Source organism: Cyprinus carpio, chromosome B7, assembly GCF_018340385.1.
Source record: "Cyprinus carpio isolate SPL01 chromosome B7, ASM1834038v1, whole genome shotgun sequence".
Classification (NCBI taxonomy): domain Eukaryota; kingdom Metazoa; phylum Chordata; class Actinopteri; order Cypriniformes; family Cyprinidae; genus Cyprinus; species Cyprinus carpio.
Window position 1 is genome coordinate 40,214,553 of NC_056603.1, and position 20,733 is coordinate 40,235,285.

Sequence of the window (20,733 nt, forward strand, 5' to 3'; positions counted from 1 at the left end):
ATTAGCCAATGTTATTGATTTAAATATATATATATATATATATATATATATATATATATATATATATATATATATATATATATATATATATATATGTGAATATTATATAAAGGGAAGATGGATACACACTGAGGGGGAAAAAAAATAGTTTATCAATACAAAAAGTTGATAGAATAAGGCAGAAAGCCAAAATGTTTGCACACTGTTTCCCAAACAGTGTCGCATTCTGTCTTCTATGTTGTGAGTTTCATCAGTCATCTGTGATCACTCCCCCAACACTTCTGTTTTTACAGCCATTTCAACACCATCTTGACTGCACATAATTCAAATTAATTTCTCCCCAATTCCTCCCATAGAGCGCAGACTTTCAGTATGAAAATGTGGCTTTTTCTTACTCTCACTAGTGAAGAGGCCATGCTATAATGTGAATATAGTCATGACTATGTTAGAATTACAGAACCTCAGACACTTTTATCTTCTGAGACGGACAATACACACACAGTTCATTAACATACAGTCATCTGTCTCCACAGGTGACAAATGGTGGAGAAAAAAAAAGTTTAGGTCAACTGGATGTTGTTCGACTAACCAAAATAGGGTGAGCCTAACCTCTGTTTATTGTAATATCACTAGCTAAGTGTACATGGGGAAACCATGGCATGACCATACCTAAACTACTATCAGGGAAAGTAATGCTGGTCAACTCATATCTAAAGAAGTGGTCATGACATCTGACTAGAAATAATGTTGCTTTATTCAAGTGTGTACAAATCTATGGGGGCTAATTAAAAGTACTTTTAGAATGAGCAAGCATAGGAGCAGCCATTTAAAGTATTAGCCAATTAACTGACAAGAATGTGACCGCAAGATACGCTAAGGTCAAAACGATATCTTTGAGCGACATGAGCACCTGAATGAACGAGTACAATAATATTAAAGAATAAATAGAATAATCAAATGTCAGAATAAGAATAATTAGAAATGGTCAAGCAACCAGTTCGTATGACAATCTAAATTCGAGATCATTTTAAAATGGAGTCAGATTAGATACTAAAATGGAGTCAGATTAGAACTGAACTTAAATTGAATAACTTTGCGTGTTGAAAAGACCGAACACGCAAGAAACCTTCAGCTACCACTGGATACCTTCCTTGGGCCAAGTGCGTGGACCTTACAACTACAAACATTGTTATGAATATATACAATATATTCATATATATATACAATATATTCATATATATATATTGTATATATATATGTCACAACACGCTGGAGCACGGGCACGAGGAAACGTGGAGATTTCACAGAACAAGAGTCTTTTAATCATCCAATAGGGAGACACAGAGCACAAGGATGACTTTCACAATAAGTAGACCTGACAGAGGAGAAATGCATAGACAAGAACTTATAAACACAGGACAATTGTCAAACACAGGTGCACAGAATGGCTAATTAAATAAACGAGGACAGGAACATGACTAAATAAGGGAACACAGGGACAGAAACAGGGGCAAAACATAACAAAACAGGTCCATGATCCTGACATATCGCTCCCCTCCCGGAAGGCGAGTCTTCGGACCGTAGAACAACAGGGGGGGGGGGTATGGGGATGTTGTTCACGGGTGGGAACTTGGGAGGCTGCTCAGGAGGAGGACGGACACCCAGGAGGGGGCCGGCAGACAGAGACCAGGGAGGTGACGATGGAGGGAGAAGCCAGGGAGGAAACAGGAGGAGCCAGGGTGGATCAAATGGAGGGAGGAGCCAGTGAGGAAACAGGAAAAACTTGGAGCAGGAGGAGCCGAGCTGGACCCAGGCCACAGCCGTGATGTCGACCCATGGTGGAGCCGACAGAGGGAGGAGCCATGGAGGAGGAATGGCGGCCGTCTCCAGGGGGCTGACCAACAGTGGCAGAGCAGATGGTGGAGGAGCCCGAGGCAGAGACGGTGAGCCAACGCGCCAGGGGGATGCCAAGGATCCGGGGGACCAGGGTGAAGCTGAGGGCTCTGGTGACCAAGGTGGAGGCGGAGATCCGCAGATCTGCAGCAGATCTGGAGCGACTAAGGACCAAGGTGGAGCTGGTGGGAGGAAGGAGCCCAATGGATCTGGTGGGATGGAGTGACAAAGTGCAGCCGGTGGAGCAGAGCCCTGAAGCGATGGTGGGTCAACGCCCGACCAAGGTGGAGCCGGAGGGACAAGGGAGCCCGGTGGAGCTGGTGGATCGCCGGGTGAAAGTGGAGGTGAGGGAGCTAGGAGCCGAGGTGGAGGCACTGGGTCTACGGGCCGAGGTGAAGTCCGGGCCCTAGAGGCGGAGGTGAGGGATGCTCCAGCCATGGTGATGATGGAGGATGGTAGATCTGCGGCACTCGCATCGTACTGATGCTGAAAGTGATGAAAGTGATATTGTGCCTCTTTGTTGTTCACTTGCAGACCGCAAGCTTCTAGAGGGTACATAACTCTGAAGTAATGAATTTTGGTAAAGGGGTGCAGAGCCAGTGGTGGTTTTGTAGGCAAACATTATTGGCTTGAATTTTATGCGAGCAGCTACTGGTAGCCAATACAAATTAATGAACAGAGGTGTGATGTGCATTATCTTGTAGCGGCATTTTGGATTAATTGTAGAGGTTTGATAGAAGTGGCTGGAAGACTTGCCAATATAGCATTGAAATAGTTCAGCCTGGATAGAACAAGAGCTTGAACAAGGAGTTGTGTTGCATGTTCTGAAAGAAAGGGCCAATGTGGTCTGAGAAATTCAGCTTATCATCAATCACTACTCCAAGGTGAAGAAGTTATGGTTGATGAGCCCAACTGGGTGGTGAAATTTCGATAAAGTGATGGGTTTGTTGAAACCTCAAGCAGTTCTGTCTTAGCCAGGTTGAGTTGAAGGTGATGGTCCGTCATCCAACAAGAAATGTTTGTTAGACATGCTGAGATGCGAGCAGCTATCGTTGGTTCATCATGATATAATGAGAGGTAGAGTTGAGTGTCACCAGCATAGCAAAGAAGCCATGTTTCTGAATGACAGAACCTAGTGATGCCATGCAGACAGAGAAGAGAAGTAGTCCAAGAACTGAGCCCTGAGGCACCCCAGTAGTTAGATGTTGCAACTTGGACACCTCACCTCTCCAAGATACCTTGAAGGAACTATTTGAGAGGTAAGACTCAAACCACTGGCATGCAGTTCCTGGATGCCATTTTTCAAATAAGGTTATGGTGGTTCACCATATAAAAAGCAGCGGACAGATCCAGCAAGATAAGTATGGAGGATTTGGAAGCCGCTCTTGCCAGTCTTAGGCCTTCAACAACTGAGAGCAAGGCAGTCTCGGTCGAATGTCCACTTCTAAAGCCAGACTGGTTGCTGTTCAGGAGGTTGTTCTGTGTGAGAAAGGCAGAGACTTAGTTGAACACAACTCGTTCAATTGTTTTTGCAATGAAAGGTAGAAGGGAAGCCGGTTAAGAGTTTGTTTCTTCAGAAGTGGGGCTATACGTTCCTGTTGAAGTGTTGAGGGAAAAACACCAGTGTGAAGGGATGTGTTAACGATGTGAGTGAGAGCAGGTACAACGGCAGGACAAATGGCTTGAAGGAGATGAGATGGAATAGGATCAAGCGGACAAGTAGTAGGATGATTGGAAAGGGTGAGTTTAGAGACTTCTGCCTTAGAGAGTGGAGAGAAGGATAAAAACGAGTGTATGTTTGCTGGTGTACTTGACAGTTTGTGGTTTAATTTAGAATTAAATTCATTTAGAATGATAAATGAGTCCAACTCATAGTTTCTGCATCCTAAGATGATCTGAATTGAGTAAATGTGTCTCTTGAAGGAAGATTATATTGGATTTAAGACGCTTAAGATGAGAAATGATTTTGGACCTATTTATAGGACCTTTAATATTCCATGATGTAAACCTAATGGATGACTTTCCTGTCATTCCTCCTCTGCATAACATAGACATAATACAGTTTAAAAGAATGAACACTGCACCTGTGAGCTGGTACCCAGCTTAGTTTCTCAAAAGGAGTATTTTTTGTGGCAACAAAAAAACATAAAAAAAAAAAAAAAAAATTTGGTTTTTTTTATTATTGAAAGGGGGGAAAAAAGAGTATAGTGTGATAAGAATACAATAAGGCAGCAAACCAGCCCTTGAACATTAGAACACCATGTACTAAAACTAACTACATATGTACAAAAACTAAGTAAACGGTCTAACAGTGCTTTGTTGGATGCTTTTAACGTAGCGACGTCTGCCTCTGCTTTACTGAGAGCCTCAAAGTTTTCCCCAGCTGTTGTTTCTATGGTTTCGAGACATTTTCCAAACACATCCACAGTTTCTTGAAATGATTCTATGGAAAGTTGTATTGGATTTGATTAACGTTCTCATGTCCTCTTTGAGATATTCACGCTGTTTCTCCAACTCCGAAGTCAGCATACTCAAAGAGAATTCCTCGTTAGCCTCTGAAGCAGCCGTCGCCATTTTAGCTAGCTTGCTACTTATCAAAGTTTTCTTTGGATCTTGATCAGTTTTCGCTTTTGAGCTAGGCATTTTGCCACCACACCTGTATTACAGTCGCCAATATATGCCTGATCTGTTATGGGTTACAATTAACTAATAATTAAGTTAAAGTTGTCGGGAGGCTCGCACACACGCAAACGCCGCCTACATTGCTCAAACCGGAAGTCCTGGTTTTCAAAATTTCTGAGGGATCATGTGACACAGAAGAATGGATCAATGATGCTGAAAATTCAGCTTTGAATCACAGGAATAAATTACATCTACCTAAATTATATTCAAATTGAAAATGGTTATTTTCAGCTGAAATAATATTTCATAACATTACAGTTTTAGTGTAGTGTGGTGAGCATAGGAGATTTCTTTCAACTTCTCCACACTTTACCATTACTTTTGAAAGGTTGTCAATGGAGAAAGTCACTTTTTAGGCCCTTGTGGTGTAGTTACAGCATCCACCAGCAGGGGCTAACGAGACCATACTAACCAGCTAAACTTTGATTTCTTGATTTTCACAATACATCACAGCCTGTGACTTTCTGCTTGTATAAAATAGTTACATAATAAAAATATTAAGGTTATTTGTTGGCCTCTGTGTGTGCTGTTCAGTGATATGGTGAACGTGTTTCATGTCACAGCTGTGACGATATAGTGAATTTGAGCACAGCAAGACTTCTGTAATGACCAGTTGGAATACAAGACTGGAGCTAGGCGTGATGTAATAAACTATGTGAAACAATCTCATTCACTCACATTGTGTCTAGGTCACAGTGACAGTTAGATCATGTTCTGCTGTGTGTGAGTTACCGCGGTGTGAAGTATTCTGATTGCTGTTAATCTGTTTGCTTGTTCAACCATATCTCCATTTAAATGAGAGCAAAAGCTATTCAGCAATAAAGACACCAGAGTGAAGCTCAAGAGGACAGCCAGCAGCTTGCAAATTATGCAGCACTAGAATAAAACACTTCTGAATGAGGACTACTTCATTTCGAATCTCATTCAAGTTTGGAATATGACCAGTATTTTCTACCAAAGCAATAATATATCATTTCTATTGTTTAAATTAGGGACAGTTTCAGTGTGTGCACTTACAATAGTGTAATTAATTATAAAAAATAATTAGAATGCAATTAGAATACTGTATGTATGCAGTTAATCATGTCCCTTGACCTGTAAGTAAATTTCTTAATAAGGAATTTACTACCATCTGACCACAGAGATCTATAATATCTGGAGAAAGCCATTTATCACCTCAATGACATCTTTCTATATAGAATTTGAATTTTGTCATGTTTTTAGCTTTTTTGATCCAGTCACCAGGGCTGTAAATGCCATGGCGTTGATGTTGGCATATTATGCAAGGTGATAAAAATTATAGGATTTTAAATAATTACTAGCCTTAGTTTGAACAGAAAGACCAATGGAATTACTAACAATAACAATGACAACAACAAAAACAACAACAATAATAATAATTTATTATTATTACTTCTACTACTACTACTACTACTACATAACAATAACCATAATAATTAATTGAATAAATTTAATCTAATTCAGAATCTTGACGATGATGATGATGATGATTATTATTGTTGTTGTTGTTGCTGCTGCTGTTGTTGTTGTACTGAAGTAGCAATAACCATAGTAATTAAAATAATCGATCTTCAGATTCTTTATAACAACAACAACAACAACAACAATAATAATAATAATAATAATTATTATTATTATTATTATGAAATAATTATAATTATAATTATTATTTTTTTTGTTGTGAGATGTTGTTAGTTTGTTATATATCTGTAAGACTAGACATATTTGACTATTTATTGCTATGAAAGTCATTGAGAAATTTAAGTTCTAGATTTGTAACCAGCAGCAAAATAAATGTATACTTTATGAAGCGCCGCTGTATAGGATGAATATGTTATCTCTGTATTTTTCAGTGGATTTCTCAATGGTTCTTGCAAGACACCGGCAGACTAGCGGCTTTGAAGGATGAGAGAGAGATGACAGAGGTCTCTCTGGAAAAAGCAATTATTCTGAGACATGCTGACTCCATTTTGTAATCTACAGATCTACCTTCAATCTCTGAAGGCTTGGGTGTCTCCCCTCCCCTGAAGGCCTCCTCTCTCTCTCCTGCCCGCTTGCACACGGGAATGGAACACGATGATGAATCTCACAAAAATAAAACACAATTTTTTGTACACAGAATGATGTGTGTGTGAGTGTAGATACACAGACGGCTGCTCCATCTTTTCCTCATTTGGAATGGAATGACATTAGATGCCGGTGCGTGTTTGTGTTCTAGTGACAAGTAACAGGGGACTATGGTCTCCATGGCAACAGCAAAGGCTCAATACATCATACCTCGTTACAGTAGTCAAGCGGGGATGTTTGGTCAAAAATTAATAAATCGAAGGAAAAATGGGATGGATTGCTCAGTATCTGTTACAGAAAACTGATTACCCTATATGTTATTTTTTTTTTTTTTTTTTAATTATCTCTGATTATTGCTTTAAATAAAAATCCAGTTTAAACCAGCTTAAGGTGATAATGGGTTTTAGTAACTACCATTTTGCAGACCATCTGCAGTTGGTAGACCATCAACAAACCAGCTAAAAACCAGCTTGACCACCATAAATGAATGTTCTGCAGTCAATACAGTATAAGCTTAATTGATTGATGCTTTGGGCTTTTTTATATCTATTTTTTTTTTTGTTGCTAGATGTTATCCATAAACTACATTTTATGTTCTGAAAGTGATTTCAACAATATTGTTATAGTTCTAGTTATTGTCAGTTTAGGAGGTAACACATTACAAATAATGCAAGTTATGTTATCTTTAAAAGTAAAAGTATGTTATACTTTTTTTCAAGTAACTACTCAAGTAATGTATTACTTTTAAATTTACAACAAAATATAATTTTTGTCGTCATGTTGAGAGAAATTTGGAGTGAGGTGCAGAGGCAGCTGTGTTTCCTACAGACTGGAGCTTATTAATTTCACTTTTTGTGTGAAAGGGTACCTTTAAAGTTGTCAAAAATGTAACTTTAGGGTTTTGGTTATTAAAAAAACAAACAAGCAAGCCTAGCGCAGGTAACAAAGGTAATGCAAAAGTAATATAATGCATTACTTTCCATAAAAAAGTTACTTTTTTATTTTTTATTGAGTAATACAATATTGTAGTGCATTACATTTTAAAGTAACTTTCCCCAGTGCTGGTTTTGGTTATAATTATTGTCCTTGGTGTGAAGAGCCCTTAAGTCTTGTAGATACACATTACAATATATTTCATATCATGTGTTTCGTATAACCTGTTTTATTGCCTTACCCAATTTACTTTAAGTGCAATTATGCGTCATCATGCCACAAATGCTGTTTATTGAGCTTTACGTGAAAAAGAGATTAATTTTGTAATTTAACCTTAAACTTGATTGCTTTGTATGTCTGTGCGAGTCTGTGTAAATCATAGAGCATGTGTGTGTATTTTACAGTAAAAAAAAAAATTGCTCAGAAATAGTCAGTGACCAGAATAGTATGATTGAAAGCGAATGCAAGGCTGTACTGGTGGTGGCACAAGTATGGAAAACATCAGTGTGAAGCATCAAAAGCTTTTATCTGCACTTAATGAAACTAACGTACACACACTGTAATCCTTTCATTCAGACAGGAAACGATATCACTGCTCTCCAACACCTCATACAAATCCAACACGTCTGTGTTCACCAGACACTTACACATTTACAGTCTCCCAGATTCTAATATGAGGCAATTTCCTCGTTAAGTGATTATCATCAGATAAGCAGGGAACAAGATTAGTTTTGTGCAGCGTCTATATTTCATTGGAGAGAAAACTTTTTAATATGTGTTTCCTCAGGTCAAATGTGCCTTCTTTCTGCTGCTCGTTTCGGAATAATATTAGTTTGATTGATGTTTAATAGGAAAATGTGTATCTGAATCCCATAAAATTCTTAAAAATAATGATTTCAGAAATTCCTTGAAGGCACAAACAAGGTGGAAAAGGATTCAGAAATTATCTTTGGTAATTTAAGCCACCGTTTTCAAGCATAATGTAACACAAGGCACTTGGGATGATATGCATATGAATGTCAACTTTATGTACTGTATGTTGACCTTATGCATAACACACACACACACACACACACACACACACACACACACACACACACACACACACACACACACATACGAATGGCAAGTGGGGATCATGGCTCCTTGAAAAATATTGAGAATTTAGTTTGGGGCACTTAATAAAAAAAAAAAAAAAAGTACACTTTTAAAGTTTAAGGTCTTTTATGGGTATTAATAGTTAAGAACATTTAACATCCTTTGAACCTTTCCATTGCACAAAAGGTTCTTTATAGTGGAAAAAGGTTCATTCAATTATTAAAATGTCCTTCATACATAAAAAAAGAAAAGGAAGAAGAAAAAGAAGAAGAAAAAGGGATCTTTTAGGAAATGTTCAGTGAAAGGTTCTTTGTGGAACCAAAAATAGTTATTTTATGTCATCACGGTGAACACATACTTTTGGAAGTACAGTAAACATTTTATTGAATTTTATTTCAATATTTGAATGAAATGTCTATGTTGCTTGCAAAAAATGTGTTATTTTTGTTCAGTAAGCCTGGATTCATACTGAAATACCTTTTAATGTCTTGTAGTCGGATGGTTTAGTTAGATGCTAACCAGTCAAATGTTGATATCTCGGAGGAAACTGATGTTAATGGAGATTCTTTCTTTCTTTCTTTCTTTCTTTCTTTCTTTCTTTCTTTCTTTCTTTCTTTCTTTTTTAAAAATAAATAATATTTAATTTAAGAATATGTGTTTTTGTTTATAAAAAGCTGTTCAAATTGTATTTACTTTATTGTTTATTTATTCATTTAATGTTGGCTGGAAAATGACATTTGACATTTATAAATCGATTTAATCAACTGAATGCTTTATATACTATAGAAAAATACAAATACATATATAATATTTATTTTCCTCATAGGTGAGTACAATATATATTGTAAGTACACGTTCCCATATAAATGTGAATATATGGTACATATGTTCAAATATATTTACTCATACATACCATATTTTGTTAAATGTACTTGCTATTATATATATATATATATAATATATATATATATATAATATATATATATATATATATTACGACTGATATAGTCACATCATATCATATTTTTTTATATATGAAAAGTAGCAGTTCCTCATGTATTATTCGGCAGACTTGAATATATTAATATTCAGTATATTTTCAATATAAAATAAAAAAATATATGCATAAGATGGATTTCTATAATTTGCACTCTAGTAGAAAATGAAAATGTTCAAACCGGCCACCAAACATCATCCTGTTTATTTGTTGTTAACTTGCTGATAATTTGCTTGCTGCCAAAAAAATTACTCAAAGGTTTTTGTGAGACAACTGTAATGATAAAAAAAAGATGAGCACACACACAATGTCAGTTATGAACTTGAGTATACTGATCCCTCCTGTGCAGTCAATACTTATTCTATCAAGTCCTGTCAGGTGACTTCACAGTCTGAGAGGAAAGGACACAAAAATGTGATCAACGCATCACAATTGACTAACAGTACAGCACGCATTTCTGCTGCAAACAACCTAATTCACAAAGTAATAGGGATCTGTCTTTGAAATCCTGTTTCCTTCTGTTCAGACACTCAGCACGCCTGCTTCTGCCAAAAGAGCTTTTTTCAAGAATAACTTCAGATAGCTGCACACGATTGTATGTCAAAGCCATTCTCCACACTAGACAAAGTCTGTAATTATAAAGAGGTTGGACATATAGTGCAAGAAGCCACCTTCTCGCCACACGGCTCTGTTTTAATATCTGTGGAATACGACACTTCCATGCTTGTTTTTTTTATTTCCTCTCTTCCTGGACTTCTGTAGTAAACACAATGTGTCAATATTTGATTAATATGACAGAAAAGCCAACATGGCAAAAATGGAATTGCGTTTTTTCCCCCGACCAAGATAAACAGTCGAAAGTGACAGACGCTTCAATAGCCCGAGCGAGTAAATCAAATGGAAATCTTCCTCTTTTCAATATTCCTCAAAAATGATTGCCTGAGCATCTGCCAACGTCCTGTCCCTCCTCATCACATACGCTCAGACATGCGCCCTCCCCCCAGCAACATCTGAATTTTGGCTTAACACGACCAAGATCGTAATGAGAAAATCTGAGTGAAACAATATCCAGCTTTATAATGATATCACATTCCCTTTGAAGGACGAGCGCTTTTGAGAAGTGCTGTGATGTTGAGGGTCTAGATTGGGCCCCAAGTGTAAAGGCCCTCGTAAGCAGCTCTATAACCGCCTGCGTTTGACACACTCTATGACCTGCGGTGAGGAGAAAGAGTGAGACGTTCTGTATTTTAACGCCAGCTGCAATATCCGTTCCTCAGACATGTTCTTTAAAGGCCGTCTAGGAAGGAGTTAAATTATTGATGTCAAATGGCATGCTGGATTTCATCTGGTGCCTGCTAATTAGATTGTAATTACGGGGGAGCTTTGTGAGACTGTCTGCTCTGATTAGAAACACTTTTGCGGCCTGATCCTCCTGACCTTTCCTTTAAAAACTTCAGCTACTCGAGATTAACAGCAAGCATCAGGGGTAAACGCTCAACAAATGAAGGTGTTCTGGATGAAAGATAACACAAAGGCTCATCTATGCAGCAAAACACTTATCAGCATCAAAGCGAGTCATTATATCACAGGATCACTGCTCTGGTCTGGTTTAATCGCCGGGAAGTTTGCAGATAAAAGGGTGTTTGTGCAGGATTCCACAGAAGAACCAATACGTTTAGGCTCAGTCTTATAATATTCATACCCGCGGTACTCGGCCGCATTAAGACTCAGGACTGTCTACTGTACATGCTGCTGTTGAACACTGGCACGACTCAGTTAACAAGGAACTTTCTCACTAACGTTTTTTAAAAGTTAGATAAATGTTAGGACAAAAGTAATGTTTATGGTACATTCTTATAATTTTATTATATTTAATATAAGCTCTCATAATGTTGAGAGAAAATGATCTGAGATTAGCATTCTCAAAACGCCCTTGTGGTGCTATTTATTCTTGATAAACAATCACATAATAATTCTCAGAACATCCTTATGATGTGATTTGCACTTGGTCAGTATTCTAAGAAATTTTTTTGTTTTGTTTTGTTCTTTAGATTAGTTCTACAGTAGTCAACATTTGAAGTGGATCAAAACCTTTCATCAAAGCTGTCCTAAAACCAAAACAATAACCGTTTTTGTCTTAGGACAAATTTGATGAACATTTTTGAAAATAAACGTTTGAATAACATTACCTTTTGGGTAAAAATAAAGTTAGTAGAATGTTGTAAGAAACTATTTTGCAACCTATAATAAACCTATAACAATATTCTAATCACAACAAGAAACTGGACAGTTTAACAATCTTAGAATATTAAAAATAAATGTTTAAATTATGTAATGTAGTCTGATGAAAACCTAATCAGTTGAAACGCTGCGATTTTTATAAATAAATATATATTGTAATGTATCGTCAGTGTGCAAACATTACCTTTTTGAGAAAAACAATCTTAGAACAACATCCTCAGAATGTCCTTATTGGTACTTGAGAAAAGTTTTAAGAAATGTTTTTTGTAACTTTTAAATAGCATTTTAATCATGTCAGGAAAAAACTTTTTTGGAGATTTTAACATTTTCAGAATATATATATATATATATATATATAATATATATATATATATATTATATATATATATATATCATTTTCATAATATATATATATATATATATAAAATTAAATATGATTGTTTATCATTTTTTCTTGGTTATGCTATAATCCTTCAAATATTCCCCTGGAAACATGTCAAGGTTATTATTGTATGTTATTAAAGCTTTTTGAATTTGGTCCCTTATTTCTAAGGAAAACCGTATTCAATTAAAACCTGAATAAGTCAGTGTAAATGTCCCAGATCTGGCTTTCCACCTTGTTAAATTATACTAATGGCAGATTTGACATATTAAACCAGTCAGCCAGGACATCAATTTTCTGAAGTGACATCACAAACGGATTTAATTAACACTGATCTTTTTTGTGCTTTATAATTATTTGCTCATACATTCAACACTGTTAAGTAAGATTTCGTAGGAAATAAATTAACTTTCAGAAATTTTTAAGAAAAATATGTGACAATGGCATCTACAGTTAATTTAATTTTAAATATCACTCTGTTAGGAAATAATAAGTTAATAAATTAATTTGCCAGCAAAAGAATATTAAATATTGCAATCACTCCCACGACCTTGCAGTGTGTACCAGGGTTATTACTGTTAACATTAAACGCAAGCTAAAACATTTTTTAAAAAAATCTTTACTTGAAATAAATATGTATATACATTATATTCAAAATCTAAATATTAACAAAAAATATAATAGTATGCCAGGGATACTACATAGCAAATCTACATAGCAAAAAAAAATGCCAGGCAGGGTATGGACTCTGAGCAGGAATGCATCTCCCATTCAGGAAAAGGATCCCCTAAACACACCTGGACTCCATTATCTGCCCATTTCACAGGCCTGCACCCCCTCACGGGCCAGCCTGGGAACCAACTTCAGCGCTTTCATCCTCTCATCATTAGAGCAGCACGCCCGGGGTCAGGGCCCTGTCCCACAGCCCTCCGAGCGGCAACACACAAAACTGATTTTGGTTAGGGAAAAAAGGAGGAAAAAAAGAGAAAAAAATCCGAAACAGGCTGCAGTCTGAGAAGTATTAATAAGAGCAAGTCTTCTACCAATTATTGTATTAAGAATTCTGCTTGGGGTTGGACCCTGTCCCAAAAACTATGTGAAACCTGAAGCCATACCTTAAAGGGTCTAGAAGAGAAACCCGTCTCTATCTGTCTGAAACAGACAGTTTGTAAGCGATGCTCTGATACAGCTGTAACCCTTCCTGCTTTCCATATCGCCTTCAACTGTTTAAAACATATGCATGCATACAGGAAAAATCTAACCTGGTGAAGCAGACGTATATTATGGTCATTTACACACCCTTGGTTTCAAACATTAATATGGCTGATATATGCCGAGTGCTAGATTCATTCAGATTTTGCAGGCTTTCCCTCCTAAATATACTCCTAAGTGTGACGGCTGGAGACATATGGATCTGCAAGGCCTCGCTCTCATTCACTTCCCTTTCCTTGACGCTTCTCCATATTATTAACTCTTTCAGCGAGAAACTAACTCTCATTTTGCATTATAGTTTAAAATATGAATCTTCACATTTCATTAATATTCTTAATGTACTTTGGGGGAGAAAGTAGCAAATGGGGCATTTGAAATACTTTGCACCAGTTAAAATGGACCCCCCCCCTGCAAATTCTTCATTTATTGAAGGAAATATTGCAGAGTGAGAATTTATGCTATAAGATTAATTTATAGGGCAAAATGTGGTGGTTTTGCACAGTAAATAGTATGCATACTGTGTATGTAAAATGTATGTAGTAATTGCATTAAAATAATCACAAATTCACATAAAAATGGAAACAAAGCTAAATGGCTAAAAAAGTAACAGCTGAATCAGAAATGTATTGATGTTGACAAAAATGAAGCAATATGTTGCTATAATAATCATTAAAGTGTCCTTTTACACAATTAAGCTTGAAGCCCCTTTTGTGTTGTGGTCATTTTGGTAAACAACCTCAAAATGACCTTTGAACCCAAACATGTTAATCAAACCCACACAGATTTTACTTTGATAATTTGTTACCCATTCATGGCAATATAAATGCATGTCTCAAAGACGTTTTATTTTTATATGTGAAAGGGTTAACCATTAAAGCACTTTGCCAGACCCATCTGAAATGAATCTGAGAAGCACATTGACTGGGACACCCCAAGAGAAGAAGGAAAAAGAGCATACATGGTCCTCCCATTATCATTTTTGCATGGGAGAGAAAGAAAAAACAAACAGTAATGAAGTGTAATGGTCCACTCTCTCACGGCACCATATACTTCACTCCCATAAATCTTAGCAAACATTTCAGGAGTTAAAAAAAAAAAGTTTAGCTCTCTCACAGAGGCCCGAGAGAGCTCTCGGCAGAACGTTACTTTGAGGTAACCGAGATGACACCTGGAGCACAACTTTGAAGTGAAGTAAGACTATCCCTCCGTTTCTGTTGAAATGATATATCGGGTATTGAGGAAAAGAGGAGGCTGGAGGAGTGAGGGAAGGAGAGGGCAACCAAGAAGGAAGAGTGAGGGAAAGTGAGAGAGAGAGAGGGAGAAAAGTACAACCACATTCCCTGCACATATTCTCCTCATTACCAGAGAGAGGGAGCCGATCGCGCTCAATTATTGGCTGCCGTCAGTATGGAACATCAGAATGTCTGAGTCTTATAATTTGGATTTAATTTCTTTCATGCACATTACCTAAGATTTATAAAATGTACTATTAAGCCAAGACACTACAATCACACAGGCACTGGTCAGTTGTGGGAAGCTAGTGGAAATTAGTGGAAAGAAAACTTCCAAAAACACATTTAAGTGCTTATTTTCTTGCACTTTATCTATTTGCATCTGTATAGATTTCAGTTGTGATATTTATCTTAAAGGCTATTTTTCCAAAGTGAGTTTTTTTTTCTCCATTTCAGTAGTGTTTACATACAGTACATCAAACAGTTTCCTATTTATATTCTGAAGGTTTTTACCGAGTGGTTTGTTAATATGTAATTTGCCCCATTCATATTTTATTACACATTTTATTCCTAAAAACATGGTAGCAATACATTGTTTAGACAGTACTTTTTGATTTATGGAGTGATTAAGAGAGAGAGAGAGAGAGAGAGAGAGATCAAAATCCTCTCTGTAAAAACTTTTAACTCTATGTCAACAAAATGAAATGAGAATTTTAAACATGGCTTTATATAATATTTAGAGTTCGACTCTTCATTTTTTAATTTAATTAGATAATGCCTCATTTGCATAATTAAACATAACTTGTAATACAAGATAATAGTCTTAAACTGTGATTAATCAATTTGGGGAAAGTATGCTGTAATTTTTATTTTTATTTTTATTTTTAACTGATTCACCTATGGTATATTTCTGCATGTTTCAGTGATTAGTTTCTGTCGTTTGATTGAAAAATATGCAATAAATTTTGAATTACATCATATTTATTTTTAGTCAATTTAATTTTAGTCTAATAATTTTAGTTGATGAAAATGACCATAATTAAACCACATAATAAAACAATGTTATACATTGATGTAAACAGCAAAAACAAACAAATGGGGGAAAAAATTATAATGTAAAAATTTTGTCAATAGTGGGCCTATGTCTGATTTAAAAAAAAAAACACCTTGGTAAATGGCTATATTCAGTTATTTTGTTGACGAGATTAAAAACCTGCTCACACCAGGAATGACAACTTTATTAGCATCCACACCAAATTATTTAAAACAGAATGAAAAAAAAAGAAAAGGAAAAAAAGAACTGAAATTGACATGTAATAGTTATTGTCATGGGCATTGTCCTTGGCGTGAATGGGCCTCAAAACTGGGAAAGTCTGATGGCAGAATTTGTCACTTTTGGGTGAACCTTTCTTTTCTGTTGAGCAATAGATAGATTGCACTTTGATTTTGTAGTATGCATGGGGTTTCCATTATGAGTGAGCTATTCCTTTAAAATGCTCTGTGTACTAAATTAGACAGAAATTGTTAGCAATGTTCCAGTCGAGGTGTATGCGATCACTTGATCAGTTGACCTGCTCTTGTCAGGGACAGCCTCATATTCCTGCCTGTGAGGAGGGCCTGTTTAAATAAAGCTCTTGCTGCTTCCCTCAGTTCAAAGGAATGACTCGTCATTCCCAGTTAAATCTTCCCCCTACTCTGGACGTCTCTTCCTCGGATCCTCTTCACCCATCATTTCTTCTGACGGATGAGATTGAATTAGTCTGACCTGTCCTCACAGTTCGAGCGTAATTTGGCTTTGACATTGATAGCAGGGAAGATGCCTGACATGAATAGATGGAAGAGAGAGGGAAGACAGAGGAAGGAAGTGATCACAGGATGCATGGCATTGAAGGAGGAGCCCTGCCTGATTTTAAGGCCTTGACCAAATAAAATGCCTTGCTTGATATTTGATCTCATTATCTCACAGGACTGTTAGGGATCAGTCTGTTAGGGACCAATCCTGGCCAATCAAGCAAGCGGTTCATGTGCAAAGACCTTGCAGAGAGAAAACCTCTGCTGTTAAAACACTGTTCTAAAGAAAATTACACCAATAGTTAACAATACGCTTTTAGATATTAATAAAAATATATATTTTTAAGAACTTGATCTGCAGAATGCATAAAAAGGGTCAAATTGGACCATAAATATAACATGACTCATATCCGTTTTTCCATGTATGCCCTTGTTGAAAAGCAATGTGGTTAATTGTATTAAATGTGCACTTCTAATGTACTTCAAATCTTTCATGTCTATATTTAACACACTTAAAGGGATAGTACACAAAAATGAACAGTACAGTTGCTGGTCCCTATTGACTTCCATAGTATGAAAAAGAAAGGGGAAAAAAGGATTTGAGGATGATGACAACATTTTTTTTTTGTGGTGGACTAGCCCTTTAATTACACTTTGTAATAATTTCAAATTAAAAGTTTTGTCACGCTTTAAAGAAGTGCATTTATTTTGATAAGTTGACTTACAGTACTTGAGTACATCTAGTATGTACACACATACTGTATGTATATATCGGTTTGTGTCTATCAAATTCATAACACAAGTGTTAAAGGGTCACAAAAGGTATTCTCGTAGCATCATTAAAATTACAGTTTAACCACTGATGTCACATGGACTATTTCAACGATGTCTTTACTGTGTTTCTGAGCCTGGGAGCATTTTAGTTGCATTGCTGTCTATGCAGGGTCAGAGAGCTCTCTGATTTTATCAGTTATATCATAATTTGGTCTTACAGGTTTGGAATGACATGAGAGTGAGTAAGTAATGACAGAATTTTCATTTTTGGGTGAACTTTCCCTTTAACAGTGGACAATTCTGTAAAAGGTTTGACATATTTTCAGCTGGATTTTTTTCAGTCCTGGATATGAGCTTCTCTTTCCAAGCAATTCTATGGAACTATTGCCTATTTCATCATCTGCCAAATAAAAGCCAAATTTTGAAAATCATTGTAACTCAACAAGCCATACAGTGCAAACTGTGGGACAGTAGACAGTGCACATGTTTAAAATGGGCAACTACAAACCATTTGAAGTTGGTTTGAGTATGACCTAGATCAGGTTTACCTAGATCTGATTCCATTTACCTTTTACATCTTCTTTATCCTATAAAATAGGACTAAAAACAACAATAACAACAACAACAACTTAGGGTTGTGTGTTTGTTCAAATATTAACAAACAACTTAACAAGCACTTCTAAAATGGCTGTTCTGGGCCTATCTTTAGCAGACCTAGAATGTGGGCAAAGCAGAAATAGGGAAGGGAAGATCAGTGTCACGCAGCCTTCAAAGGCACTCTGAGATCTGTGCTGCCATGGCTTTCCTCCCAGCTCTCTGCTCCTCATTTGCTGCCTATGTGGTCATACGTCTCAGTGCCAGCAGCCAGTAAACCATTCATGTTTTCCTTTTAAGACAATGACTGTGATCACACAGCCTTCTGTACACTTGTGTCTTTTGTAGTCACTCCGGCTTAACTTGTCGAACATTTGTACCCTTGATGTTCCACAAATGATGGAAGCAGAGCTTGGAGGGTTTTGCTAAACCCTCAGACCGATTAGGAGAGAACATGCAATGCATGAGACATCACATAGCACCACTGCAACAGTGTACCATACTATGTGAGCTGCTCAGTGTTTGGAGATCCCATGCAGTGCTTACCCCTTCATCTGTTACGTGAACTTGAGCTTTGAGACTGAATAGTCTTGAATGCCCCTGTTCAAGATTTTAATTGATATTGAACTGGGAGATTAGCTACTCATGCTTCCATTCTCCAAAAAAGTTTATTCTCCAAAGGGTCTTGGGGATAATGAAGCCCATCGCAGCATCCTGGACCACAGGGCTCATGCATAGACACACGTTCACCTACAGACAGTTTAGTTCAGGGGTGTCCAAACATGTTCTTGTAGGGCCACTATCCTGCAGAGTTGAGGTCCAACCCTAATTAAAAACATCTGAACCAACTAATCAAGGTCTTCACACTCACTAAAAACTTCAAGTGTGTTGACTCTGCAAGTCATTGGCGCTTCACGATCAGGAATGGACACACCTGGTTTAGTGTTTTCAGTTCACCTCCGCTGAATGTCTTTGAATTGTAAGAAGCAAAAAGGAAACCCACACAAACACTGAGAGAACAGAAAAGGCCTCCTGGCCTGATTTAAAGCAACAGTGCAACTATTGAGCCACCATTCCATCCTGAGATACTTTTCAGGTAAATACTAATCAAGTACAATAGTCTCATGATATTTTCTCAGTTTTCATTCAAATTTTTGTGTTGACTGCATACCTAAAGCTCTATTTGTCCCTGGTTTTCACAGTGGTATTCAAAGAAAATGCTTATAGCTTTTGATTAAATTGGCCTATTTTCATGAGGTACTTCGATTCTTTGGGTTATTTGGAGTACAATCACTATGCACTCTCAAGAAAAAAAAAAAAAAAAAACAGTACAAGAGCTGTCACTGGGGCAGTACCTTTTCAAAAGGTACACCTTTGTACGTTATTTACCCATAATGGGCTCAGACTGATACCTTAAAGATATATAATAGTATCAGAAATGCACATTTTAGTACTTTTTGAAAGAGTACCATCCCAGTGACTGCTTTTGTACCAATTTTTCTGCCACATTGCTGGTCTACCATTTTGAATTTCATCTGTTCTAAGTCCTCCTTTAAGTTTCACCTTTACCAAGTTTGGCTGACATCATTTCCAGTCCATGCTGGCCAAAAGTTACCCAAATCTTGATATACCAAACCATTCTTGTGTAAATCTAATGGATAAATCTCTGAAACTCAACTTTTACTCAACTGTAAAAATGTTCAGGAACATTGTGCTTCAAAGTTAGCCTTGGAAAGCTAATTAAATCTGGGGCCCTGAATCAGTGAGGTGAACTCTACACCAACAGGTCACAAACCTTAAAGAGGAAGCACCTTTGCTTAATATCAGTGCTACACCCAGGCGCTAACTCAATTTCACACTCCTAAACTCAGGCCCCGTGCTTGGCCAACATCGCATCTCAGTATATGTACCATCTGGTCAAGCGTTTGAGAGGAAGTGGCTTGGGTTTGCACACTGATCCAATTAGGGCATTTTTTTTAATTCATTAAGGATGTTCTGTTGTGTTTTAACTAGCTCAGCATGGCCAGCTGCTCTGAAGCCACTTGCTGACCAGGATAGCTCATATCTTACACTCCTTGAAACTCCTCGAATCCAGACAGTAGGGGGTACGGAAGAGCAAAGAGGAACTGCAGAGGTACCTCTTCAACTTCCTGTCTCTTAGAACTCTACACTTTGGGGCAGAGATGCGTAGTATAGGGTTCCTCTGCTACACAGGCTCTAAAACAATAGAGAGTCAGTCCCACAGGCGAGAAATATTGGAAACAGGAGGTCTGATCCGCTGCTGTGGAAATGTGAGCCGTTAGATGGTGAAAAACATGTTTTCAGACACTTGTCTAAATCCATGCCAACTGATCTCACTGTGCGCCTTGTCATTCAACACTTTGTCGAGGATCATATTCTTACGCTAAGGACAAATTGCATCTCTTCAATCAGTTAAGTAACACAGTGGACAGTGGGGGTTAACTGTAGCTTGAAAGTGTGGTTGTTTGAAATATGAATTCAAAACTATAAGTCCTTTGAAACCGTGTCATTAGGTTTGGACTAAACCGAAAGTGCTTTAAATGGCACAATATCAATGCACAACTGTGGCCTACAGGCAGATACAATAGCAGTCCTTTATCAAGGAAGACTTCAAAAGTGGAGTTAATGCCTTCGGTTAGCTGCAAGAGAGGCCCACCATCAACTCCTCCTGCCATATTAAAGCAGTTTTGTTTTTTCAAAAGAGCATCTCATTTCATAGGGAGTTTTCCTGCATTAGAATTAAACCAATATGGTGTGAGTGTGTCACATTCCTGAGCACAGACCCACTGGCTGCT